This window comes from Vulpes vulpes, chromosome 1 (assembly GCF_048418805.1).
Source record: "Vulpes vulpes isolate BD-2025 chromosome 1, VulVul3, whole genome shotgun sequence".
NCBI classification, from domain to species: domain Eukaryota; kingdom Metazoa; phylum Chordata; class Mammalia; order Carnivora; family Canidae; genus Vulpes; species Vulpes vulpes.
Window position 1 is genome coordinate 83,487,438 of NC_132780.1, and position 18,184 is coordinate 83,505,621.

At 35.4% G+C, this 18,184-nt stretch overlaps 1 long non-coding RNA gene across 2 annotated transcripts in view; it reads left to right on the forward strand.

Moving 5' to 3' along the window:
* Window positions 1-6,273: 6,273 nt before the first annotated feature.
* LOC112919503 (uncharacterized) overlaps window positions 6,274-18,184 on the forward strand; it is a 46,262-nt gene continuing 34,351 nt past the window's right edge. The window contains exons 1-2 of one of the 2 annotated variants that reach the window (XR_011994097.1): window positions 6,274-6,407; window positions 17,474-17,633. This is a non-coding gene — a long non-coding RNA (uncharacterized lncRNA). Of the gene's footprint in view, window positions 6,408-6,701; window positions 6,822-17,473; window positions 17,634-18,184 lie in introns of those variants that run through there. The other variant, XR_003234914.2, reaches the window with a different exon arrangement.

The window sequence follows — 18,184 nt, forward strand, 5'->3', positions numbered from 1 at the left end:
TTAGACTTATTAATACCAGTGAATCTTCTAGATCTGTTACTAAAACCAGATTCATCCATGAATTTCTCAATTCCATGAGCCAATACATTATCCTTTTTGTTTAAGCTAATTGTAAGTCAGATATCTTTTATTTTCAAATGGAAGAATCTTGACAATAACTCATAGTTCTTGCTATCTTTTCTTGGGGGAGTGGATTGAAAGTCATGTATATATCAGGTAAATTATTTGTTCTATGTAATCAAGCAAGAAATCTTATTCTATGTTCTACTGTTATAATTTAATAAAACCAACAGAAGAATCTGAATCTGTAATGTTAAAAAGAAGCCATGGTCACCACAATTAGTGATGCAAATATTTGCCTGAGCAAATATCTGAGTAAGTTTTTGTTGTTCTGGGATTGACATCAACTTAGTATTAACTAAGTAGCATATTTGCCTCATACTGTAGCAGACTAAGGTTATGGTTTTTTTTTTTCTCAAGAAGCTTACAGTCTAGTTGAGAAGATATATATACACACACAAACAAAAGGACAGCACAACTGTCTATTCAATAATTTATACTGAGCTTAGGAGGATGTTTAGAATTTTAAAAGGTAAATGGAGGTGGGAAAGAGGGGTGTGACATTCTAGTGGTGACATAGCATGAACAAAGCAGAAAGATGCAAAAGTACAATGTGTATTTAGAGACTAGTAATACATGCATTTTGTTTGGGAGATAATTCTTGAAGGTGAGTGATGGCTCCAAAGACTAACAGTTAGACCGTGGTCAGATTTTCAAAAGCCAGGAATGTAAGGTTAAAGAGTTAAAATTTCAACTTCTTGGCAAGGAGAGTGACTAAGTGTATTTGGTGGGTATAGGAGCTTCAATATGATATAATTTTAAATTTTTAGTGTTTCAGGAAGTAAATCTATAGTTATTTGTACTTTGCACTCTTAGGGTAGAGGCTAAAGGAGGGAGTCATTGCAGGAAACTATTGAGACACCTGTGGCATGAAGTGATGACGTTTCAGATGTGGTTAGTAGCAAAGAGAAGAACAGGAAGAACATGCATGAGAGAAGATGGAAAATTTGAGAGAATGAGCAGAACCCAGAGCCAGACTGGATGAGGGAGATGAGGCAATAGATTTTGAGCTGAAAGATGCAATGTTTTTAACAACACAATGTTTTGAGATGAAAGATAGAATTTGGGAGTGCAGAATTAGGAAATTCAGGAGAATTTTGCATTAAGTGTGGTGGAAGCCAAATGGGTAGGTTCCACACTCTCTAAACAAGACTTTATAAAAGGAACCTCCCAGGGAGAAGATGGCGATAGAGTAAGAGGACCCTAGGCTGGCCTTGTCCCACAAATATGACTATAAAACTATCAAATCATCCTAAACCACAGTGGGACATCACCACATAAATGGTCAGAATGGGTAAAATCAACAACATAAGAAAAAACAAGGGTTGATGAGGATGTGGAGAAAAAAGGAGCACTCAGACACTGTTGGCAGGAATGCAAACTGGTATGGCAATTGTGGACAACAGTTAAAAATAAATCTACCCTATGATCCAGCAATTACACTACTGAGTATTTATCCAAAGAATACAAAAACACTAATTCAAAGGGATATATTCATCACTATGTTTAGAGCATTATTATATATATATATATATATATATATATATATAATGTGTGTGTGTGTGTGTGTGTATACACACTCAGCCATGAAAGAGAATGAAATCTTGCCATTTGCAATGATATGAATGGAATTAGAGAGTAAAGTGAGATAAGTCAATCAGGGAAAGGCAAATACCATATGTGGAATTTAAGAAACAAAACAAAACAAATAAACAAAAAAACAAAACAAAAAACAAAACAAAAACAAAAAACAAAACAAACAAGCAAAGGGACAAAGACAGACAAATTAAGAAACATATTCTTAAGTATAGAGAATAAAGTGATGGTTAACGAGAAAAGATGGATGGGATGGGCTAAAGAGTGCACTTGTGATGAGCACCAGGTGTTGTACAGAAGTGTTGAATCACTATATTGTACACCTTAATCTAATACAACACTGTATGTTAACTAGCTGGAATTAAAATGAAAACTCAAAATAAAGGAACCTTCCAAAAATATTGCCTGAATTTCTGAATTGAATTAAAAAGGCAGAACTCTAAAATCAAGCTAGGTACAGAAATGGAATATAGAAACTCTGATTTGGGGTAGATATGACAAATAACAGTGGTTTAAGGATAAATATGGATGGCTCCATCTGGTTGGGGACCTTGGTGAGCAGTTCTGTCTGTTTTAGGTTCCCAACTGTAGGTCTGTTCTGACCTCAGAGCCCATTCTAGATCTACACATTAACAGGGAAGAAATTCACCAGCCCTGCCCAACTACTGAGTATAGCCTCTAGCCCCCCCAAACCAGGAAGCCTGGCCAGAAATGCTGGATGTTTATGGAGTACATCCTGCGGCTGACAGGGCAGGGAAGAAAGTCAGCAGCTCTATGAAATGCTGAGACAGAGTTAATGCCAATCGTGCTTTATTTTTTACAAAAAATAGAAGCGGAGGAACCTTCCAAACTCATTTTATGAGGCCATTACCCTGATACCAAAGCCAGATAAGGACACCACGAGAAAAGAGAACTACAGACTAATATGCCTGATGAATAAAGATGCAAAAATTCTCAACAAAATACTCACAAGTCAAATTCAACAGCACATTGAAAGGATTATACATCATAATCAAGTGGCATTTACTCCTGGGACATAAGGAGGGTTCAACATGCACCATTTAATAAATGTGATACACCACATTAATAGAATGAATGATAAAAATGATATAATCATCTCAAAAGGAGAAAAAAAGGTATTTGAGAAAATTCAATATCCTTTCATGATGAAATGTTTCAATAAAGTGGGTATATATAGAAGGAATGCACTTTAACATAATAAAAGCCATATATGACATGCCCATAACTAACCTCATACTCAGTGGTGAAAGGTTGAAAGCTTTTCCACAGTCTAAGATCAGGAGCAAGGGAATTGTGCCCACCCTCACCACTCCTATTCAACATAGTACTGGAAGTCTTTGCCAGAAAATCAGGCAAGGTAATGAAATAAAGAGCATCCAAATTAGAAAGGAAGAGGTAAAATTCCATGGATGACATGATCTTATATACAGAATACCACAAAGACCCAACCAAAAAACTGCATAGAACTAATAAATCAATTCAATAAAGTTACAAAATCAACACAGACAAGTCAGTTGTGTGTTTATACACTAACAACACACTACTCAAGAGAGAAAGAATTAATCTCATTTACAGTAGCATCAAAAAGACTAAAATGCTTAGAAATAAATTTAACCAAGGAGGTAAAAGATCTGTACACTGAAAACTCTACAACATAGATGAAAGAAATTGAAGAATACACAAATAAATAAAAAGACATCCTGTGTTCATGGATCAAAAGGGCTAATATTATTAAAAATGTCCATACTACCCAAAGCCATCAATAGATTCAACGTCAATCTTTTCAAAATTCCAATACTTTTCACAAAAGAGAAAAAAATAATCCTAAATTCTGAGTGGAACCATAGAAGACCAAATAGCCAAAGCAAACTTGAGAAAGAACAAAGCTGGAGGCATCACACTTCCTGATTTCAAACTATACAACAGAGCTCTAGTAATCGAAACAGTATGATACTTACATAAAGAAGCAGACTCACAGGTCAATACAACAGAATCAAGAGCCCAGAGATACATCCATGCATAAATTGCGACTACTATTTGACAAGAGAGCTAAAAATGCTCCATGGGGACAAACATTCTCATGAATAAATGGTATTGGGGGAACTGAATATCCACAAGCAAAATAATGAAATTGAACCCCTATCTTATACTACTCACAAAAATTAACTTGAAAAAGATTAAAGGCTTAAATGTAAGACTGAAACTGTAAAACTCCTGAAAGAAAACCTGGGGAAAAGCTTATCGACGTTGGTTTTGGTAATGATTATTTTTTCTTGTATGATACCAAAAGCACAAGTAACAAAAAGCAAAAAACAACAAGTGGGACTACATCAAACGAAAAAGTTTCTGCACAGCAAACAAAACCATCAGTAAAATTAAAAGGCAACTTACGGGATGGAAGAAAATATTTGCAAGCCATTATCTGAAAAAGTGTTAACATCCAAAATATATATGGAGCTCATAGCTCTATAACAACAGCAGCAGCAACAACAGACACAATAAAACCAAATAATTTAAATAAATAGACAAAGAGCCCGAAGAGGCCTGACCTTTTCCCAAAATGGACATGCAAACTGCCAAGTACATGAAAAGGTGCCAGATGTCATGAATCATCAGGGAACTACAAATCAAAACCACAATGAGGTATCACTTCACACCTCTTAGAACTGCTCTTATCAAAAAGACAAGAGGTAACAAGTGCCGGCTCGAATGTGGAGAGAAGGTAACCCTGTGCACTGCTGGTGAGAATGGAGGTTGGTGCAGCTACTAAGAAACACAATATGGTGGCTCCTCAAAAGATGAAAAGAGAACTGACATAGGACCCATACTAATTCAATTTCTTCAGGGTCTATGTCTATCCAAGTTTCTGTTTCTTCTTGATCAATTTTGTTTGTCCTTTTTATTTATGATTCCAGATGTCCTGGCATAAAGTCCATTTTATCTTATTTCCTTTTTAAATCTGTTGTATCTCTGTGTTCTTTATGTCATTTCAGATATTTGCCTTTGCCTTGTCTGTTTTCTTGATCAATCTTGCCAGAGGTTTGTCAATTTTATTCACCTTTTCAAAGAGCCGAGTTACTCCTGTTGTATGTTGCATTACATTTCCAAAGGCTTTACTTTTCTTCTTGTTTTCTTCCCTCTGCTTCTCTGCGTTTCTTCTGTTCTCTTTCTATCATTTAGGGTCAAATGCTTAGATGATCTATTTTCTACTCTCTGGACACAGTTCCAACTTTGCATTTATTTCTATTGCTATTTGATCAATGACTTTCTCTCCTTTAGACGATGTCATGCTCCTTTCATTTCAACTTTTTGCTGTAGTGTCATATCTAACATTGAGCACCATGTGTGACTCATAGTAGTGTCTCCCTAAATTTGTGCTGAAAAGATGAATATTGGGTAGGATTTGTAAAGGTGCAACACACTATTCACATTAAATTGCTAATATATTTACCTGATCTTGAGATACTATAGTGATGTGGAGCATAATAGAATATTGGTCCAGCTGTATAAGAAAAGTGATAGAACCAATGTTTTTGAGACGTGTTTTCATTTATAATCTAGAGGAATGAGAATGTCTTTAGGCAAACACTTTCTGAACTGCTAAGTGTTACAAAAACAGAAAAGTCACTCATCGAAAGTGTTTATGAAGTCCACTTGAAGACTATCATCTGCTTTCTGCTACAGTGAATTCTGTGTCAAGCTGTCCTTGCTCAGTGGGATTATAATCCACTTTTCAGGTTTTACCACAGTGAATAACAAGAGCTTGTCCTTTATTTCTGTTGAGACATATAAATATTTGTAGTCTGTTAATCCTACATTCAAATGCCGGCTGTCTTCCTACCTACTAGTATGACTTCAGACCGGTGGCTATCCCTTGGAACTTCAGTTCCCTTATCTGTGTAATGGGGATAACAGTACCTCCCTCCCTCTCTGTTGTGTGAAAATTAATTAAGACAATGAGTGGAAAGTGCTTAGCATGGTGCCTGGCACACGGCAGGTACTCAGTAAATATTATTTGTTATTGTCATTGCTATTAACCTGTATGAGCTTTTTATGGATGGGATTGTGTCTTACACATCTTACACTGAAAGCCTGGCATGTGTGACTGCCATGCCTAGCCCAAGCATGGTTGCAGAATTGAACTAACATCCTCATGCTGATGGTGATGGGTGATAAACAAACAAAAAGGAGCTAAGGAAGAAAGGAATTCAGGCTTTGTAATTATTCAGCTGTGTGCTTCGAATTTAGATTTTAAAAAATGTAATAGAGAAAGAATCTAGATATCTCCTACACAGGGAGGTGGATTTAATGATTTGAACTGAGGCATTGGCAAAAAATATTCAAAGGAAATAAGGGTGAACAGGGGAGATAAAAAGTGATCTTTACTGTTGTTACATTAAAAATGGACACATTCCCTGGGAAAACTTCTCACCTAACATTGCTTTTATATGTGCAACTCCTTGGACCTTTCCTATAATTTCTGTAATGGGACGACGATTTAAATCACGCTATTAATTAATTCCAAACAGATAATGCATAAGATTACTCGACTTCAAAAAAAAAAAAAAAAGATTACTCGACTTCTGGAATGACACAAGGCATGGAATAGTAAGCTATGTTACGGTGAGACTCTCTTCTTCCTGGATCTTGTGGATCTGTTGTATCAGAAGGTCAGTGGCAGTGCTATTTCTACTGGAGAATTTTCATTTAAACAGATTAACATATTTGAAAAATTATTTTCAATAATGACACAAAACATAAATATAAAAATCTGTATTTATTATAGGTAGCATAAAACATTTTTTTGCATCAATTATTGTTGTGACTTAGGCTGAATAATGCCAGCTATTTTGCTACTGTGCTGAAGTCCTCTTTTTTGAGCCTACAATGAACCTGTAATACTTATGGAAAGAGTTACCATAGCAACCTATATTGATGTCACAAGCTCAGGCTTCTGACTTCATTGCATAATGCAGTAGCAACTGGATTTGCAGCAGATACACCCTGCTAAAGAACAAGTATCTTGGTTCACAGCAAAGAGGACAAAGGAAAACAGCAAGTTATAGGGAGTTGAATGCTGGATTGTGAGTCAGATTGTCTGAGTTCTTATTTTAATCCTACTTCTCACTTGTTGCCTTGTTTTGAGTAATTGTGTTTACATGTGTGCACTGAGGTTTGAAGCAAGCAATCTCCTATCTGTGGGGTAGACAGAGAAGAGGAAACTCAGTATTTAATGTCTTAGCATTTGGTGGACATCTTAATAAAGCTAAAGCACCCTAAAAATAACTTGGAAAGAAAGGAATTACTAATGCCTTGTAGTAGGTAACTAGCTAGCTCACAAAGATAAAGAGGACACTTTGAAATTTAAAAAAAGCATGTAGCTAGGGTTTTTTACTTTTATTTTTTGAAGTAGCAATGGGTAAAGGATATGATTGATGTCCTAATCTCAATTTTAATTAGAATGTGGAGGACTCTTACATAAATATGTCATATTATATAGCTATATCTGTTTAAAGATGTTTGTATGTGTTTCAGAGTGGAGAAGTAAAAGATTAATCTGTATCTATTAATGGGTTTGATGCTTCTCATGTTTATACTGTGTACATTAAATCATAAATGTTTATTTTACCATGCAAATGCTTATCATTATTAGAAAACAACTGAATAAGTGAAATGGCTTTGATAATTTAAAATAAAATAAAACATTTTTAATGATACTCTTTTTTTAGACAGGCCTAATGTTTCCATTGGAGCATATAGCCTGTTCATTATGTCAATTGGTCTAGATTTTTATTATACAGTAAATTTCAGAATTGAGCTTATTTTGGAATTTGAAAAGGCATTTAAACTAATAAATGTCCTCACCAGAAACTAAGGTGATAACATGATGTAGCTTTTAATTTTATCTAAGGTAACAAGCTAGAACATTTTGATAGAACTCTGGCCCTTCCCACCCCCTCTATCCATATGTTTCAAAATCATTCCAAAATATCAGCTAAGATTTAACACACTACAGAACTTCATTAGCTAAATTCCATGTTAAATAACCGTCAGAAAGACATAAATAATTTGTCAAGTCTTAGAAAAATTTTAAGTTACGCTTGAAAAATGTAGAGCAAGGTAGAAGTTGGGGCCATGTTTTTGATAAGTACCTAATTCCACTTGAGCTCCAGATCATATCACAGCACAAGTTGTTGGTTTGAGTCTCAAAATCTTGCAAAAACTAGAGTTTATTATACAGTGTTTTATTAGAATATATAAAAGTAAAAATTAGTTCTTTAGTTATAGGCATTATGTTGATCAAACCACCTAATGTGTTTTTTTTTTTTATAGGGGAAAAAGCCTTTTTGTGTGTTTGCGTGAATTTAATTCAACAGATTTTTATTGACTTTATTACCATGAGGAGGTCTTGAATATACATACTAAAATTTTGTAAGAAAAAATGATGTTACTCTCCATTTTTGTTTTTTCATCTTAAGCAAAGAGAAGAAGTTGTGATGGTTGGTTCCCTTCTGAATGCTACTTTGCTCCTTGTTCTATATTCCACTATTTTCTAAATACAACTACTCTAAATGGCAGGGGCTAAACATACACTGAGAAGTCACATCAAACACTCCACCTATGGAAGGAGCCTTCATTTTTTGTTTTGCTTTGTAACTAAAGTGGAGTCCAATAGATTTAAGTGACTTGCCCAAATCTGACTGGTGGAAGGATACATACCTCCTCCAAGTACTTGTTCTACTACATCAAATTGCCCTGATTCTGCCTGGGGGCTTGAATCCAAAGTCATCTCCCTGTTATATAGTCTGATACACGGTCCTTTTTTTCTTAATATATTTTTTCTTAGTTTTCTTGGGTTTATTTTTTTTCCTAACTAGAGATTATTGACAAATTTTATGAGTCTTTTCAAAGAACCAACTTTCAGCTTTATTTATTGCTCCCATGTATCTTCCACTGTGTAACAAACTACCCTCAAAACAGTCTGGTTTAAAACAACCACTATCTCATTATCTCATGATTTTGTGGGTCAAGAATTCAGGTAGAGTTCGCTTGGGTTATTCTTTTGCTTCTTGCAGTATCGTGAGTTTACGTGGGGGCATTTGGTTGGTTGTCGGTGTGGTTTCGAGAGTCTAAGATTGGTTCACTCAGGCGCCCGATGCCTTGGCAAGGAAACCGAGAAGGCTGAGCTCGGATGGGTTCCTTCCCGTGGCCATGTAGCATAGGGCCTCTCCACATGACCTTTCCAATAGAGTTTTTGAGCCTTTTACACTGCAATTCACAATTTTGAAAATGTATACAGAAACAAGCAGTAGAAATTACAAATTTTCTTAAGGTCTAGACCTAGACCTGACAAAACATCACCTCTGTTATACTCTTAGAGTGGTCACAGAACACCCAGGGGAGGGGGAAGTAGATTCCTCCTATCAAAGGAATGAGTGTCAAAGAATTGGAACTAACTTTATTCCATTGCACTGATCCTATGTTGAATCCTATGTTGTCTTCTATTTCAACAATCTATTCTTTATTTTTTCAAGATTTATTTATTTATTTACTTTAGAGGGAGAATTTGGAAGGGACAGAAGATGATGAAGAGAGAGAATCTCAAGTAGATCCCTGCTGAGTGTAGAGCCCTCCATGGGGCTTGATTTTCATGACCCTAAGGTCATGACCTGAGACAAAAATCAAGAGTCCATGATTAAGGGACTGAACCAACCAGGCACCTCTCAATAATCTATTCTTTCATTTGTTTCTTCCTTCCATTTGCTTTGTTTATATTCTATCATTCTCCCCACCCCCCACCAAATTCTTAAGTTGGATGTTCAAATCATTGATTTTCACCATTTCTTCTGATATAACCATTAAAGGGTAAACATTTTTTCCAGTTACTACTTTCATCATTGCATTTCAACATTTTATCTATATTGATATTTTGCTCTTTGTTCAGTTACAAACACTGTTAGTGTTCCATTACCATTTCTTATGTGACCTATGAATTATTTGGAAGTGTGGTTCTAAAATTTCAATCCTACGGGGTTTTAATAATGTATCTATTTGGGACTTCAAACACACTCATCAGATGCACTGTGTGATCCTTATTTGGATCCTGATTAGAACAAACAAGAGAATGTTTGAGATAATTGGGGAATTTTGAATACTTACTGGATACTTGAGGAATTTTTATATATTTAAAAAATACATAATGGTATTATGGTTATATTAAAAGTGTCCTTTTTCAATAGAGTTACAAATATTTGTGGAATGAATTTGTTTCAGAAAAATTCAGATGGGACTGGTATATAGATGATAAAAGATTGACTAGGATTTGATTAATTGTTGAAGACAATTGAAGGATACAAGAGCATTCCATATACTACTCCATTTATTTTTTTGTGTGTAAGACCTTTTTCATAAGAAGATATTAAAAGTTTATCTCAAATCATTCTGATTGAGTTGCATTGTGGCTAAGGAATTAGAGTATATAAAATATATACATGAATTACATATTCATATATACATATATATAAAGACTATATATTCTCTCTATATGATGTAGTGAATATATTACACACACATAATGAGCTTTGCTTTATGGATTAATGTGTTCAATTTTGGTAATGTACCTTGTGTAGTTTAGAACAAAATATGGAATATCTTCTCTGTTTATTTATATATATATCCATTAAATCAAGGTTGGTTGTCCAAAGATTTTTAAAATAGATTTTTAAAGATTTTTTATGAGGTTTTAAAAAAAATCCAAAGATTTTTTTTAAAGGTTTTTTTCATGACTGAACACTGGATACTTGAGAAATGTGTGTTTTATTCTTATATTACTATGATGATTTGTCAGTTTCTCTCTGTAGTTCTTGAATGTTTTGCACTATGTAATTTGAGATATTAATTGTTAAATTAATTGTTGAATCTTATTGGTAATTTGAAACTTTAATCTTCACATAGTATCACCTCTTCTTCCTGATAATGGTTTTTTGTTTGTTTGCTTTTTACCTTAAAGACTATTTTTATAACATTAATATAGCTCTCCCAGATTTCTTTGGGCTATTATTTGCTGGATATATCTGTCAGTCATGATCTCCTTTTATATTTTAGGTGCATCTCTCATACAGAGCATATAGTTGAATTTTTGTTTATCTAGCCTTAAGATTTCTGTTTTTAACTGGCAAGTTTGGTCTACATATATAAATATCGTGATTAGTGATGCATATTTACTTATTCTGTGATCTTTGTGCTTTCTGTTTGTCCATTTTTTTCTATGCTTCTTTCCCTCTTTCTTTCTTAGCTATAGTATCATGTCATTCAAACTATCTGGACATACTAATTTCTTCAGTCCTCTGTCTGTTGTGAATTGTGCTCAGTCTTTCTCTTAATTTGACCTGACATGCACCGTATTTTATAGAAACTGTTAAATTTTCCATCTTTTAAGGGAAACCATTCATATATTCCAACATAGAAACATGGTTTAGCTTTAAAATCTGTTGGTCATTGGGACACCTGGTGGCTCAGTGGTTATGCATGTGCCTTTGGCTCAGGGCAGGATCCCCAGGTTCCAGTCCCACATTGGGCTCCTTGCATGGAACCTGGTTCCCCCTCTGCCTGTATCTCTGTCTCTCTTTCTGTGTATCTCATGAATTAATAATAAAATATAAAAAAATTCTGTTGGTTATTTCAGTAGTTTTAGCATATAGAGTTGTTGAGCATATGGGATAAAGTACTATTCTCTAAATTGCAAGTTCATAAAGTGCATTTTAGGAATAAGGCTTGAGGGTGAAATGCTATTGAAAAATAGAGTAGAGTAAAAAGTGAAGCTGAATTTAATGTTGATGGATTGATGAGGAGAGGAGCCACTTAATGTTACACTTATCAAAAAAGTAAAAGTTATCACACTTACCTGAGAAGAGAAAGTGATCTGATGAGTGCCACCGGACAGGATGGCAATTATGAATAATATGAACTGAGTTAGGAAGAGCCTGAGCTCAGAACAGCAAAGTTAGAAGCCCTTTTTTAATTAATCAGATATTATGGCAAAAAGCCTGAATGAAGATAAGGAGTAGGGCCTGAAAATGAATGCTGATTCTCTGACTTAGGTCTTGGTGGCATCTAAGAAGGAGTTGAAGAAGGGAGAGGGAAACAACATGCCTGTAATAATTGCTACTGCATTGAGCAATTACAGCATCATGGCTGCCCTGACACTTTCTGTCTTTATATCATAATCTATTGCTATTAGCTTCATGTCTTCTTTTTCTGTCTCTAAGTTCCCTAGAGAAGAATTTAACTTGTTTGGCTTCTTTTTACACTGAGTCTAGAGTCTTATTTGCTGACTTTGTTGGTGGATGAGTAACCTTTGTGCTAGGTGTGCCCCCTGTGAAATCCTCCACTGAAAAGTGGAGAGGATTATCTGATGCAGACATAACCATGTCCTCTCTTGGCAGGGAGCTGTGATGCAGACAGGTGTTTTAGCCTAAGCACCCCAGAAAGCAGAGTCTGATGCAAGAATTTATGTGATTGTTTTTATTGAGAGGGGCAGCAGTGAGTGTAAAAATTTTGAGATAGGAAGGGAGAAAGAACTGGCTGGAGGGTGTGCTGCTGAACTAATGGCACTTGTGGAGATTGCTTCGTGTTGTAGGGGCGTCCTGTGAAAGGCCACATCAACTGCACCTCAGAACCACAGACAGTTGAGAAAGAGGATTTCTTTGTTTTGTTGTTGGTCACTGATCACAGGTTTGCTGTACTTCCCAGAAGTTCCAGACTGCTGTTGTCGGCAACTAACAAGACCACTCGCACCTCAGTGTCAACAAGGAAGTTCTGGGTTGGCAAGAGGCTTGTGGTTTGGCATAGAGTATGGTTACTGTCAAGTTCTGCACAAATGAAATCTTTCCCAACCCAGGCAGAGCTGGTTACTGTAGCAGCAATTGAAACAAAAGACACATGAGGCTGAGAGATTGTGAATTGGTATCTAAGAGGTGGTGGATGCGGAAAAGAGCAATGGACGGCTAGTTAAGATGGTGAGGGATGGGCCAAACGTGGAGGAGGAAGCAAAGGTGCTCTTATCAGTTCCCAAGTTTATAACAGAATAACTCAAATAAAGCCCAATAAATATTTATTGAGCCTCTACTCTTTGCAAGAAACTGAATTTATATCTCCAAAGTAATCAAGAGGCTTTACCATCACATGGAGGAAATAGATGTATATAAATTTGAAACACAAGATATCGCATGTTAATATCATCACCATTGATAAACATATACACAAGAGGAGCATCGAGGAGGCAGCAGTGAGTTATGCTTGCAGGAGTAGCAGAGTCTTTGTAGAAGATTAGATGTGGCTTTAATGATTAAAGTTAAAATTTTTATAATAATGTAAGGGCAATTTCCTTATAGCATATTTACAGCAAATCTTCCGAGCAACAGTATCTCTGCCTCTATATTTTATTAAAATGACATCATCACATTTTAGATATTTCATATTGAAAATAGAAATGAAAAATCAAGAATTAGAAACCAACTTATTTTTTTCTCTTTCAGAAAGTCAATGGTCATTTTTTTTTTTCATGTTCCAGCACAACGCAGCTGGGTTTATTTTCAAACTGACATGCTGGAATCTGCATAGTTTCTTAGAGTGCAGATAGTATTAAAAATTGCATGTGACCCATACATGTTTATTGTCCTTCTCCCTCCACGTAGAGATGGAAGGAGTGAAGAGATGAGGATGAAGGAATGGGAGCTGCAGGAAAACAAAATACAGATCTGGAGACAGATGAGAAAGATGAGGTATTTCAAGTTTTCTGGATCAAAAATCTGATGCAGCTGCCAGAGAACACTTGCCTGGTCTGAATTCCTTTTCCCAAAGAAATGAAATAAAGTTAAAAAGATGTTGTAAATGGGACAGATAGAACCCAGGCAGTGAGAGAGAGAACTGGACAGACAGAAACAGCTATGACTCTGGGGCTAGCTTAACTGTAACAGGGACTAGACTGTGTATCCCGGCCAAGTGTTGCCTTTTAATAAATTCAAATTCCAGTATAGTTAACCTACTCTGTCATATCAGTTTCAGGTATACAAGAGAGTGATTCAACAATTCTATTCCTTACTCAGAACTTATCATGATAAGTGGACTCAATTCTCATCACCTGTTTCACCCCCCACCCCACCCCCACTCCGCCCAGTTCCCCTCCGGTAACCATGAGATGATTCCCTGTATTTCAGGTCCCGTTTTTTCTTTATCTCTTTTTCTGTGTTTATGTGTTTCTTAAGTCCTGCATATAAGTGAAATCATATGGTATTTATCATACCCTGACTTATTATACTTAGCATGTTATTCTCTAGATCTATCCATGTTGTTACAAAAGGCAATATTTCATTCTTTTTTATGGTTGAATATATATATTTTGCACATATCACATCTTTACTCATTCATCTATTGATGAACACTGGGCTGCTTCCATAATTTTGCTATTTTAAACAATCCTGCAATAAACATAGTGGCGCATGTATTTTTTTCAAATTAGTGTTTTTGTATCTTTGGGTAAATACCCAGTAGTGGAATTACTGGATCATACAGTAGTTTTTATGTTTTTGAGGAACCTCCATACTTTTTCCACATTGGATGCACCAGTTTGCATTCACCAACAGTGCACAAGGGTTTCTTTTTCTCCACATCCTCACCAACACTTGTTTCTTATGTTTGTGATTTTAGCCATTCTGACAGGTGTGAAGTGATATCTCATTATAGTTTTGATTTGTATTTCCTTGATAATCAGTGATGTTGAGTGTCTTTCCATGTGTCTGTTAGCCATCTGGATGTCTTCCTTGGAGAAATGTCTGTTTATATCTTCTGTCCATTTATCAGTTGGATTTGTTGTTGTTGAGTTGTATAAGTTTTTTTAAATAAATATTTTGGATATATAATATATCTATATTTATTGGAGACAAATGGAAATATATAACTAACTAGTCCAATATATAACTAACCCTTTATCAGATATATCATTTGCAAATATCTTCCCCCAATCCATCGGTTGTCTTTTTGTTTTGTTGATTGACTCCTTTGCTATGAAGAAGCTTTTTATTTTGATGTAGTCCTAATAGTTAATTTTTGCTTTTGTTTCCCTTGCCCCAGAAGGTGTCTAGAAAAATGTTGCTAATGGCTGATGTCAGAGGAATTACTGCCTATGCAGTCTTCTAGAATTTTTATGGTTTCAGGTCTCACACTTGGGTCTTTAATCCATTTTGAGTTTATTTTTGTGTATGGTGTGAGAAAGTGGACCAGTTTCATTTTTTTTTACATGTCACCGTCCAATTTTCCCAGCATCATTTGTTGAAAAGACTATCTTTTCCCATTAATTTTTCTTACCTCCTTTGTCATAGATGAATTTATTTCTGAATTCTCCATTCTGTTCTATTTATCTATGTATCTATTTTTATGCCAGTACCATACTATTTTGATTACTACAGCTTTGTAGTGTATCTTGAAATCTGGGATTGTGATGCTTCCTGTTCTGTTCTTCTTTTCAATATTGCTTTGACTATTCAGAGTATTTTTGTGGTTCCATACAATTTTAGGGTTATTTTTCTAGTTCTGTGAAAAAAATTTGTTGGCATTTTGATGGGGATTGCATTACATCTGTAGATTGCTTTGTGTAGCATGAATATCTTAACAGTACTTGTTCTTCCAGTCCATTACATGGAAAATATTTCCATTTGTTTGTGTCATCTTCAATTTCTTTCAGCAATACTTACAGTTTTTAGAAAACAAGGAGGTTTTCACCAACTTGGTTCAGTTTATCCCTAGATATTTTATTAATTTTAGCGCAGTTGTAAATGGGATTGTTTTCTTAATTTCTCTTTCTGCTACTTCATTATTAGTGTGTTAAAATGCAATGGATTTCTCTATATTGATTTTGTATCCTGCAACTTACTGAATTCATTTATAAGGTCTAGCAGTTTTTTGTGGAGTCTTTAGGTTTTTCTATATTTGTTGAGGGTTTTTCCACCAACAGATGCTGTAACTTTGTCAAATACTTTTTCCTCATCTATCGAAATGATCATACGGTTTGTATCCTTTCTTTGGTTGATGGTATGTGTCATGTTGATAGATTTTTGAATATTGAACCGCCCTTGTATCCCAGGAATAAATCCCCCTTGATCATGCTGAATTTTTTAAATTTATTTTTGGATTTTGTTTGCTAATATTTTGTTGCCTATTTTTGCATCTATGTTCATCAGAGATACTGGCCTGCAGTTCTCTTTTTTAGCGGTGTCTTTATCTGGTTTTGGTATCAGGGTAATCCTGGCTTCATAGAATGAATTTGGAAGCTTTCCTTCCCCTTTTATTTTTCAGAATAGTTTGAGAAGAGTAGGTATTAGCTCTTCTTTAAATGTTTGGCAGAATTCATGTGTGAAGCCACTTGTTTTTGGACTTTTGTTAGTTGGAAGTGTTTTGATTACTGATTCAATTTCATTGCTGGTTATCTGTCTATTCAAATTTTTCTATTTCTTCCTGGTTCAGTTTTTGGAGGTCATATGTTTCCAGGAATTTATCCATTTCTTCTAGGTTGTCCAACTTGTTGGCATATAATTTTTCATAACATTCTCTTATAATCCTTTGTATTTCTATGGTGTCAATTCTTTCTCTCCTTTCATTTCTGATTTTGTTTGAGCCCTTTCTCTTTCTTTTTTGGTGAGTCTGGCTAAAAGTTTATTAACTTTGTTAATCTTTTCTATGAACTAGCTCCTGGTTTCATTGATCTGTTTTATTGTTGTTTTTTTTTAGTTCCTATTTAATTTATTTCTGCTCTAATCTTTATTATTTCCTTCCTTCTACTGCTTTTGGTTTTGTTTGTTCTTTTTCTAGCTCCTTTAGATAAAAGCTTACATTGTTTATTTGAGGGTTGTTTTGTTTGTTTCTTAAAGTAGGCTTGTATTCCTATAAACTTCCCTCTTAGAGCAAATTTTGTTGCATCCAAGATTTTGGATCATTGGGTTTTCATTTTCATTTGTCTCCATGTATTTTTAAAAAAGATTTTATTTTTTTATTCATGAGAGACACACACACACACAGAGGCAGAGACACAGACAGAGGGAGAAGCAGGCTCTATGTAGGGAGCCCGATGTGGGACTCGATCCCTGGTCTCCAGGATCACTCCCTGGGCCAAAGGCAGACACTTAACTGCTGAGCCACCTCAGTGTCCCTGCCTCCATGCATTTTTTATTTCCTCTTTGATTTGTTGGTTGACTCCATCATTGTTTAGTAGCTTGTTATTTACCCTTCACGTATTTGTGTTCTTCCCAGATATTTACTAGTGGTGACTAAGATTTGTCTTAATTCCTGAAATGTGAAGGAGTCTCTCTTTTTCTTTCTTACTTAGCGGGAGTTATCAGCCCTCATATGTGGCCTGATTGGTGGGGTTTACCATTGACTACAATTTCATTTCAGTAACACAAAACAAAATGTGGCATAATATCATGTGCTTGGATGATTAAAGCGTATTTAATGTATGCAAATGTTGTCATACTGCTTAGCAAAATAAAGACATACTAAAACAAATATATAAAAAGTGTAGGCCATTCCACCAGTTATTCCATCCAATGTGTGCATGGAGATGGGAATCTGTCTTTCCTCTCTTGGTCTCAGTTTCATTTATCTCCTATGGAGTGTGAGAATCATGTTAATTGGAATATGAATCTACTATCAGAAGCTATATCTAATGTCTATGTCTCTGCAGATATCTTTAAGATGACATGAATCTGAAAGGCAAGGCAGCTGGTTCTCTTGGGCTCCACTGAAGAATCAGCAATCTGTCCCAATAATGCATAAGAAATGACCAATGCTGGACTTCCTGGGAGACTATTCCAATGCTAAGCCTTCCTAAGGGATTTTCATGGGTAAATTTGCTCATTTGATATTTTCACTTTTAATTCTAACTTCAGAACCAAGATGTAATTTGTGTAGAGTATGGAGTTTTCAGATATGAGAAAAAAGTAAATGGCTTAAGAAGAAAGGGCTGTGGCAATATTGAGTCAATGTTCTCATAAATCGCTTTAGCCCTACTTTCTCAGGAGTAGGAGAGGTGAGCAGATCTACCAAGATGGGAAGACACCATAGTTGTTTGAGGACCTATAACTTTTAAGTGGAGGAATTCTCTCCTTTCCCTTCCAGTTAGCTCCTCATTTCTAGAGCTTAGATCTTACTCAGACCTCATTTTTCGTTGTTGTTCAGATAAAGGCATTTGAGTGCCAACCATGCTATGAAGTCTAGGTGATTTATTCAGCTAGTAGGTGAAGGATGTAGGAGTGGGAGGCAGATAAGTCTAACTGCAAAGCTTGTGTCCTCTTCTTAACACACAATATCTTCTCCTTTAAGCTGTCTTTTTGGTTCTTAGAATTGACTTGGGTGTCCTTTGAAAGACTTTGGGAGTACATTTCTTTTCACCCTT